Source organism: Lynx canadensis, chromosome B4 (assembly GCF_007474595.2).
Source record: "Lynx canadensis isolate LIC74 chromosome B4, mLynCan4.pri.v2, whole genome shotgun sequence".
Classification (NCBI taxonomy): domain Eukaryota; kingdom Metazoa; phylum Chordata; class Mammalia; order Carnivora; family Felidae; genus Lynx; species Lynx canadensis.
The window spans coordinates 88456219-88466595 of NC_044309.1; the positions used below are offsets into that span (position 1 = coordinate 88456219).

The following is a 10377-nucleotide window of genomic DNA, read 5'->3' on the forward strand; positions in this document are numbered from 1 at the left end:
TGGCTGGAGGAGAGGCCTATGATCGTTTCTTTTTAAAATTGGTTCTCACAAATCAAAAGCTTCTTCATTTAAGATGAGTGTGCCTTCTGTGAGTTAAAAAAAAAAATCTACTAAGGACCTCAGATAAGTTCTTAGGTCCCAGACTCTATCTGACCTTTCCCTTCCCCCTTCATCAGAAGTGAGCAATGTCAATAACTCATTAGATGGGAAGAGAGCCACAGAGCAGCTAAAATAATTAGTTACCACATTAGCCGTCAAAGTTTGTTCTGACATTCTGCTGATATCAGAAATAATGCCATTCCCTATGCACCAACTCTGATTAAATTATCTTTAATGTAGTGTGCTTCTAATAGAAGGGAGCAAAGAGAATTTTTCTAGTCTATCTTGTCCCAAATCTATACAAAGTTTCCCATTCCTTCTAGGGGATCATGGAATTATTGCAAGGAACCTGTGAATTCATATACCATTCCGAGCTTTGACTGTAGATTTATTAGCAGAGTGGTTCGCACAAATGTAAGCATCTATCTTTCAAATGTATACAGGCCTCATTGCAATGAACAAAATGCTAATCATTGAAGGTATTACTGAATTCATGAAAGTTGTTTATCACAATGCATTTTCTTTTTTTTCTTAATGTTTATTTATTTTTGAGAGAAAGAGAGATAGGAAGAGAAACAGAACACGAGTTGGGGAGGCACAGAGAGAGGGACACACAGCATCCGAAGCAAGCTCCAGGTTCTGAGCTGTTAGCACAGAGCCCGATGTGGGGCTCGAACTCATGAACCGTGATATCATGACCTGAGCCAAAGTCGGATGCTTAACTGACTGAGCCACCCAGGCGCCCCAACCATGCATTTTGTAAATCAGTGGATACTAGAACTGCAATTATTGTCACATGGGAGTTCAATATTTTGTTGTTGCCATTATTACTAAAGTCATTTTCCTAAATGAAAATTTCAGCTCCCTTATCTATGCTCTTTTCCTTCCCTACCTGAAGAAGCAATTCTAGATTGTGCCTTATTAGAAAGTCTCATTTATTAAATAATCTTATTAGTCCTGCATGTTACTCTTTTCTAAATCTTAGTTCCAGTTGCGTGATTCACCTTGTCTATTTTGGCAACCAGAACATTCTCTGGAAAAGCAATCTTGGAAAATTTTTTGCCCAAAAGGAATTCTAGAAGAGGCTTTTTTTTTTTTTAAACCAGATTCCCAGTCTACCCATTTTTACCACCAGAATGTTTTTGTATAGGACCGTTTTTATTATAAAAATAATACATTGGGTACACTTTCATGCCTTATTAAGAACATAATCTTTAGGGGCGCCTGGGTGGCTCAGTCAGTTGAGCATCCAACTTCGGCTCAGGTCACGATCTCACAGTCCGTGAGTTCGAGCCCCGCATCGGGCTCTGGGCTGATGACTCAGAGCCTGGAGCCTGCTTCCGATTCTGTGTCTCCCTCTCTCTCTGCCCCTCCCCCGTTCATGCTCTGTCTCTCTCTGTCTCAAAAATAAATAAACGTTAAAAAAATTTATAAAAAAAATTAAAAAAGAACATAATCTTTAATGCCTGTGTAGTATGTTTTTGCCATATGATTAGATTTAATAATTTTTATCACTCCATTAATCTATTTTTCAGCTTTTTACTATTGCAAATAAATAACGATATATATCCTGGTATACGATTTTATTATTTCAGATAAATTTATGCCAAATTTACTCAGTCAAAAAATATAAACATGTTTAAAGCTCTTAATACACATTTCTAAATTAGTTTCCCAGAAAGGTGGTGCCTATTTAAACTCCTAGTAGGAGCTAAATTCCCCCTGTGAATTTTACCTCCTGAAAAGCAAAACTGATCATTTTCCTTTTTTCAAAATAGTTGATAATTTGGTGACAATTATTTGGAAGATTGGATTTTTCCTTTTTTTATTACACATTTATATTTTTTCTTTTGACAATTGTTCTTTTTAGCACTAGAATCTGGTTTTCTTTACACCACTTCCTTTTTATAGTGTTCCTTGTTCCATGTAATTTGCAGCTAATTTTCTATGTACTTGCACTAAAACTATCAATTTTATCTCAATTATAGAGAATCTCTAGTCCTTCTAGCTATAACTGCTCAGAGTTCACATATTAGAAGATTTCTCCTCTTTGCCCATACTTACATAATTTTCATAATATAGTGCAGGATTGGGCAAATGCTGGAACTGCTCTCCAAAAATCCTTGCTGCCCCCATTTTCTCATGGAATGGCTTTCCCATCTAGACTGGATCTCTGCTTCAGGTGCCTTTAAATTCATTTAAGTCATTACAGGTGTAAGTGAGTGGGCAATTTTCCCTCTGCACAAGGTCATCAATTCTTTGTTGCTGCCTCTCACTATTTTTTTAACATTTATTTTTGAGTGAAAGAGAAAGAGCACACACGCACACAAGTGCAAGTGGAGGAGGGGCAGAGAGAGAGAAGGAGACAGAATCTGAAGCAGGCTCCAGGTTCTGAGCTGTTAGCACAGAGCCCAATGTGGGGTTCAGACCCACCACCTGCCGGATCATGACCTGAGCCGAAGTCAGACACTTAACTGACTGAGCCATTCAGGCTCGGGACTATCTCAGGCTATTAAACATACCCTCTGAAATAGTCACTTGAGGTTAGTATGTATCATTTCCTCATAGGCTTACAAATGCAGTCCAACCTAGCTTCTAGCCACTGCAATTCACATTGCAGAAAGAAACAAATCTGCAACAAAAATTGCTTTAAGGCCCATCATCTCTACTTTTGAATCATCTGGCTTCTTTCAAGAGACAATAACATTTAAAACTCAAACTAATAAAGATGAAGTCAAGCTTTCACTTTTTGTGGATGACATGATATTATACATGGAAAACCCGATAGACTCCACCAAAAGTCCGCTACAACTGATACATGAATTCAGCAAAGTCGCAGGATATAAAATCAATGTACAAAAATCAGTCGCATTCTTATACACTAATAATGAAGCAACACAAAGACAAATAAAGAACTGATCCCATTCACAATTGCACCAAGAATCATAAAATACCTGGGAATAAACCTAACCAAAGATGTAAAAGATCTGAATGCTGAAAACTATGGAAAGCTTATGAAGGAAATTGAAGAAGATACAAAGAAATGGAAAAACGTTCCGTGCTCATGGACTGGAAGATTAAATATTGTTAAAATGTCAATACTACCCAAAGCTATCTACACATTCAATGCAATCCCAGTCAAAATTGCACCAGCATTCTTCTCAAAGCTAGAACAAGCAATCCTAAAATTCGTATGGAACCACAAAAGACCCTGAATAGCCAAAGTAATATTGAAGAAGAAGACCAAAGCAGGAGGCATCACAATCCTAGACTTTAGCCTCTACTACAAAGCTGTAATCATCAAGACAGCATGGTATTGGCACAAAAACAGACACATAGACCAATGGAATAGAAGAGAAACCCCAGAATTAGACCCACAAAAGTATGTCCAACTCATCTTTGACAAAGCAGGAAAGAATATCCAATGGAAAAAAGACAGTCTCTTTTACAAATGGTGCTGGGAGACTAGACGGCAACATGCAGAAGAATGAAACTAGACCACTTTCTTATATCATTCACAAAAATAAAATCGATAAAGACCTGTATGTGAGACAGGAAACCATCAAAACCCTAGAGGAGAAAGCAGGAAAAAACCTCTCTGACCTCAGCCGCAGCAATTTCTTACTTGACACCTCTCCAAAGGCAAGGGAATTAAAAGCAAAAATGAACTATTGGGACCTCATGAAGATAAAAAGCTTCTGCACTGCAAACAATCAACAAAACTAAAAGGCAACTAACGGAATGGGAAAAGATATTTGCAAATGACATATGGGACAAAGGGCTAGTATCCAGAATCTATAAAGAGCTCACCAAACTCCACACCCGAAAAACAAATAACCCAGTGAAGAAGTGGGCAGAAAACATGAATAGACACTTCTCTAAAGAAGACATCCAGATGGCCAACAGGCACATGAAAAGATGCTCAACGTCGCTCCTCATCAGGGAAATACAAATCAAAACCACACTCAGATACCACCTCACGTCAGTAAGAGTGGCTAAAAATGAGCAATCAGGAGACTATAGATGCTGGCGAGGATGTGGAGAAACGGGAACGCTCTTGCACTGTTTGTTGGTGGGAATGCAAACTGATGCAGCTGCTCTGGAAAACAGTGCGGAAGTTCCTCAAAAAATTAAAAATAGATCTACCCTATGACCCAGCAATAGCACTGCTAGGAATTTACCCAAGGGATACAGGAGTGCTGATGCATAGGGGCACTTGTACCCCAATGTTTCAACAAGAGCCAAATTATGGAAAGAACCTAAATTTCCATCAACCGACGAATGGATAAAGAAATTGTGGTTTATATACACAACGGAATACTACATGGCAATGAGAAAGAATGAAATCTGGCCTTTTGTAGCAACGTGGAGGGAACTGGAGAGTGTGATGCTAAGTGAAATAAGCCATACAGAGAAAGACAGATACCATATGTTTTCACTCTTATGTGGATCCTGAGAAACTTAACAGAAGACCATGGGGGAGGGGAAGGAAAAAAAAAATTAGAGAGAGAGGGAGACAAAACATAAGAGACTCTTAAAAACTGGGATATGGGTATTGAGGAGAACACCTGTTGGGATGAGCACTGGGTGTGGTATGGAAACCAATTTGACAATAAATTTCATATTAAAAAAAACTCAAACTAATAATGTACTTAAACTAGTTAAAGGTATATTAGAAAGAATGAAAACTTTGGAAATAAGTAGACATGAACTAGCTGTGTAACTTTGGGTTGGCTTTTGAACCTAAATTTCTGTCTTTTCATTTACAGAATGGAATAAATAATACCCAACTTAGAGGTCGAGAGAATTAAATAGATAGTATAAGTGTGCTATCATTCAGAATCAAAATGTCCAATCCAACTCACACGTAAGGGAAATATCTAATACCAATATTTGCTAATCATTTCAAAAATACTGACAATGAAGAGGCACAAAGAAAGCAGAGAGGTCTGGGGTGCACTGTGTGGTCCTTAGGTCCTTTTGTCCCCAGGCCAAACCTATACTTTCTCCCAGAATAACAGATGAGGTCTCCAAGTCAGTTTTTGTGAGTTTTTAACCTGATGTGGAAAGGAGCATTTAAGTTATAAAATGTCTTCATTTTATATACCAGAGACATTGTCCAAGGAGAAGTCTCATAGATCTATAGATTCTGGGTATATTTAGTTTAATTTTTTCTAACTTTTGTGGGTTTTTTTTTTTTTTGAAAGACAGAGCAAGAGCAGGGTAGGAGCAGTGAGAGAGGTAGACACAGAATCCAAAGCAGGCTCCAGGCTCGGAGCTGTCAGCACGGAGCCCAACGCAGGGCTTGAATCCATGAACGATGAGATCATGACCTAAGCCGAAGTCAGATGCTCGATCAACTGAGCCACCCAGGCACCCCTGGGTATATTTACTTTAAAAGATCCTTTAGCCAAGGACAGACTACTGAGAACATGTTATAGCTAAGGACTCTTCTCACTAGCAAATAGCACCAATCTATTTGTCAGGAACCCTTGGCAAGGGGACTAAATCAGTCAGCTGCCTTCTTTTCTTTTCCCTAGAAGAGTCCCTCAACCCCACCCCTCCCCATCCAGTAAAAAAAAAAAAAAAAAAAAAAAAAAAAAAAAAGTGAATGGCTCACAGACAAGCTACTTTAACAATTTCCTCCAAAAAGATGTAAGTCATTGATTATAGTGCCTCACACAAAGTAGTTGCTTGATAAATTAACCTAAGATTTTGAAGGCTATATGTATAAAATAGTCTTTAATGAAATGATTGATAGTCTCAAGTCAATAGCTGGTCAATTTCATCCCACAAAATAATACAAATGATCTAATAAGTCACTTCTTGATAACTGATACTTGAAATTATCTCCTTTGCTCAAAGTATTTGCTACAACTGAATATTATGTTGGCATAAATATTATCAATTATCTGTAGCCCAGTATGAATTGAGTTAATTTACCTGCACAATCATGAAACTTGGTGAATATATTGAGTAAATAACCGATCTTCCAAGCTAGGAATTAATTTGTTTTTGATATCCAGGATTTACAGAATTTTCACTAATTGTGATATGCTGTGAAACCACTTTCTTAGATGGCAATGTACCATCAAAGAGAACATTGTAGAAGTGAGTAATCTCAAGGCAAGGTTATTGGATACAGGGTCTATTAGTTAACTGTTCCCTACACAAACTGAGATCCAGAAGGTTTCCTCAGAGAATAGAAACTTTGTTGGCATTTCTAAAAGAACTGCGAGTCTTCAAATTAGGAAGACATAGGAAATCTGCTTTAGGTCTTCAGAGGGAAGTTATTAGGAACATGTAGGCTCCAGGGAAAGAGGGGGGTCTGCCATCAAGGCTATATGACTGCTCAGTGAGTCAGGGCTTAAATGCTAGGTAAAATGAAATCAAATTTCAGTAGAGGGATGACTGCTTTGGACTATACTCAAACTGACTGAAAATCAAGTGGGTTAGTGGTAGATACTAGATTTCCAGAAACTCAGAATTGCCCGGAAGAGGTGAAGGTACTGACTTCAAAATAGAAGCAAGATGCCTAAGGCTCAGAAGAGGCCAGATAACAAGCCTCTTCATCACCCTGCAGTTGGGGTCCAGGCTACAAGGCAGGGATCTAAGAGGCTCCCGGCAGCTGCACAGCACAATTGGATCCAGAGAAGGTAATCTAGAAACACACAAGCTGGAGGAGAAAAAAGTAAGAAGTTTCGATGAAAGTCATAATTCCACTGGACATGAAAGTGAGGTCAGTACAAACAAACCTCGAGCTGGGAGACTGGAGCTGGACGCCTTAGTGGTTAAGAGCTTAGGCTGCGGAGGCAGAGAAGACCCAGGGTTGAATTTCAACTCTGCCCCTTCTGAGCTGAATGACTTTGGACAAGTTCTTTAACCTCTCTAGTCCTATTTCCTCATCTTTAAAATAAGGGATGTGATGGTGTTTACTTTTTAAGGATGTAGGAAAGCAAATTGAGATAATGCATATAATGTGTATGCCAGTAATATACAGGCATAAAAAATACTCTCAATAAACATTAGCTGCAATTATTTGTCTTGTTGAACACCTTTGCCCAACGTTTCATCTCATTTCCACCCTGGACAACATTAAAGAACTAAAGGAACTGGGAGTGAGTTTATTGGCTCATTCAATCAGTATTGTTAAGGAGCCCATGCTCTGAGGCAGTCACTGTGGTAGGTGCTGGGATCCGGTGGTGAGCAAAGCATTCACAGTCCCTGTCCTCTGGAGCTTACAGTCTAGTGCACAGACAATCATGAAAAACAAAATCATACAAATAAATGTTAAATTCCATGGATGACAAGTGCTGGGGTGGGGGGCATGATGCGATGAGAGAGTATAAAAGGGGAATTAAATTCAGTTTCTCCAGGGACATGACTACGGAGCTAAAATATGGAAGGAAGAATAAGAGCTAAGTCGGCCCAAAGAGAGTAGAGAAATCCAAGTGGAAGCACTGGCAGGTGAACATGGTCTGAGCCGGGAGAGAGTGTGGTTAGCAGGAGGCCCTGACAACAGAGCTGTGTTGCTAAAGCAAAGAGAATGAAGAAAGGAGGGGAGAGGAAAGTGAAGGGATAGGTAAGGAGAGCACCTATAGGACCTCTTAGGCCACATTGAGGGATTTTTGTTTTTATCTCAAGAGCAATTGGAAACTAAAGTATATTATTAACTGGGTTGAGGTGCCCCCCAAACACGATCCTTTTGAATATCGTCTAGCTCACCTGTTTAATGGAAGCGAAGAGACAAGTTAGGAGATGCTTGTGATTAGGGGAGTTGGATTGGGGGCGTTGTAGAAGTAGGGGTAAGTAGATAAATGTGAGAGATATTTAAGTGGGAGAATTCACAAGACTTTAAGGTGGATTACATTGGGAAGTGAAGGAAAGAGGTGGTGTCCAGAACGAATCCAGCACTTCGGCCTTACCTAACCGGTCGGATGGTGATGCTCTTGCCCAAGACAGGAGTATGCTGAAAGGAGACTGGTTTCAGTGGGGGTGGGGAAGGTAGTGCTGAGCGAGTGATAATTCAGTTTTGAGGGGTGTCTGAGTAGCTCAGTCAGTCAGACTCTTGATTTTAGCGCAGGTCACGATCTCGATTCACGAGTTTTAGTCCCACGTTGGGCTCTGTGCTGAAAGCACGGAAACTGCTTGGGATTCTCTCTCTCTCTCTCTCTCTCTCTCTCTCTCTCTCTCTCAAAATAAATAAACTTCAAAAAAAGAATTCATTTTTGAAAATGTTGAGTTTGAGGTACATTAGAGATATAAAAGAGAACATGCCAAGCATTTGTACATCAAATCTGGAACTTTGAGGAGATATCTGGGCTGCACATATAAACCTCTGAGTTATCTACCACATAGCAATGAATTGTGAAGTCTCAGGAAAGGAGCAGAGGGACCCAGAGCAAGTCTTGAGCAACGTCTGCATTTATGGGGGGTACACCCCCTCATTTTACCAGCCCTGGTCAGAGACTTGACTTCAGATAACTGAGAATAAGAAATCAGCACTAGATAACCAAATCCATTTGTATAACTTTGCATTTCTTTTCTTTTCTTTTTTTTTTTAATATTTTTAATGTATAATTATTTTTGAGAGAGAGAGACAGAGACAGAGTGCAAGCGGGGGAGGGCATTCTCTAGTTTTGAGAGAGAGAGAGAGACAGAGACAGAATCCAAAGCAGGCTCCAGACTCTAAGCTGTCAGCACAGAGCCTGATGTGGGGCTTGAACCCATGAGCCACGAGTTCATGACCTGAGCCAAAGTCACATGCTTAACCAACTGAACCACCCAGGTGCCCCTTATTTTCTTTTTTTAAAAGGTCTTAGTTTATTAATCCTCTCATGAAATACCTGCACGATTAATCACCACGGATAGTTACCGCAGAATTATTACTCCTTTTTGCCGGCACCAACATTGGCTTGTGCAGTCCCCCTGACTTTCTTTACTCTGTTCTTGCATTCCTTTTGCTGTTTTCTTGATGTCTTTTTCTTCTCATATAAGCCATGTCCTGCAAGTCGATGTCTGGGTTCGTTTTCTGTACATAATCCGAGGAATCATAAATCATGCCAAAGCCAGTTTGCCACCACCACAATGGGTTCTGAATCCAAATACAAAGAGGACGTCTGGTGTGGTCTTGTACATTTTGGCTAATTTTTCCTGAATTTCTGTCGTAGGTACTGTTGCCTTTCTGGGGTAAAGAACATCAATGACCCTCTGTTTCCACTGAGGTAGTCGGTTGGTCATGAACTTCCTGGTCCAGAAAGTTACTGTGTGGATCATGATGGCGGCCAAGCTTCTAACAGCCAAGGAGGTAAAGAGCTGTTTTATTTTCTACTGAACATTTATATAAAGAAATTCCAGCTTTATCTTAGCTAAACTAAGGGTTTGAAAGAGAATTTTATATATTGCAGTCAAACAGAATAGGCAGGGACTTCAGTGCCCTTTCAATTGCCTTCAATTACCTGGGTGTAGTGGCTAAAGCTATAGACCCAAAGGGGGAAAAAAGCAGGGAGAGTTGACTTAGCAGGAGAGATGCAATCATCCAGGAGAGACGGTTTAAAGGAGAAGTTCCCAATTGTGTGTCCATCAGAATCATCGGAGAAACTTGGTAATATGCAAGTTCTCAGGAGTTACTTAAATTTTTGATTCAGTGGGTGATTCTTGGAACCTGTGTTTCAATATGTAACTGATCTTTCTGACGAAATGATCTGAGGAACACATTTTAAGAAATGTCTCTTTAAAAGGTAACTGCTCCCAGGGACTTCTAGTTTTACCAAAATCCAGCCAAATGTCTCAACAACATTTATTTAAAAGTTCTTCCTTATCTCGCTGATTTTGTTTGCCATATTTATTACATACGAATTCCTTATACATATTTGGATCTATTCATGGATTTTATGTCCTATGCTATGTACTGTTCTATTTACAGGTCACACGATGGTAACTATTGAGGCTTTGTAATATGTTTTAGTACCTGATACTTTCACTGCTCTTCTAAGAGATATCCTGGCTATTTGTTTCTTGCACCATTTTTTTGTATGAGCTGGACAATCTATATGTTTTTTCCTTCCTCATTCTTTCTCTTCCTCTCTCTCTTTCCCCCACCTTCTTTCTTTTTTCATCCTTCAGTAGAGATGTGCTCATTTTCTTGCCTCATGTTCTTATTAGCCCAGGTTCTCACTCAGTAGAGGGAGAGGGGAAAAATTGGAGAAGTCATTATCCTATTTGTCAAGACAAACTTGATTTGCTTGAGGACCGGAGAAAGGCAAGCCAAAGGTTTTA

At 39.5% G+C, this 10377-nt stretch overlaps 1 pseudogene; it reads right to left on the bottom strand.

Moving 5' to 3' along the window:
• Window positions 1-8984: 8984 nt before the first annotated feature.
• On the bottom strand, window positions 8985-9400 carry LOC115519243 (annotated as a pseudogene).
• Between the last annotated feature and the right edge of the window lie 977 nt (window positions 9401-10377).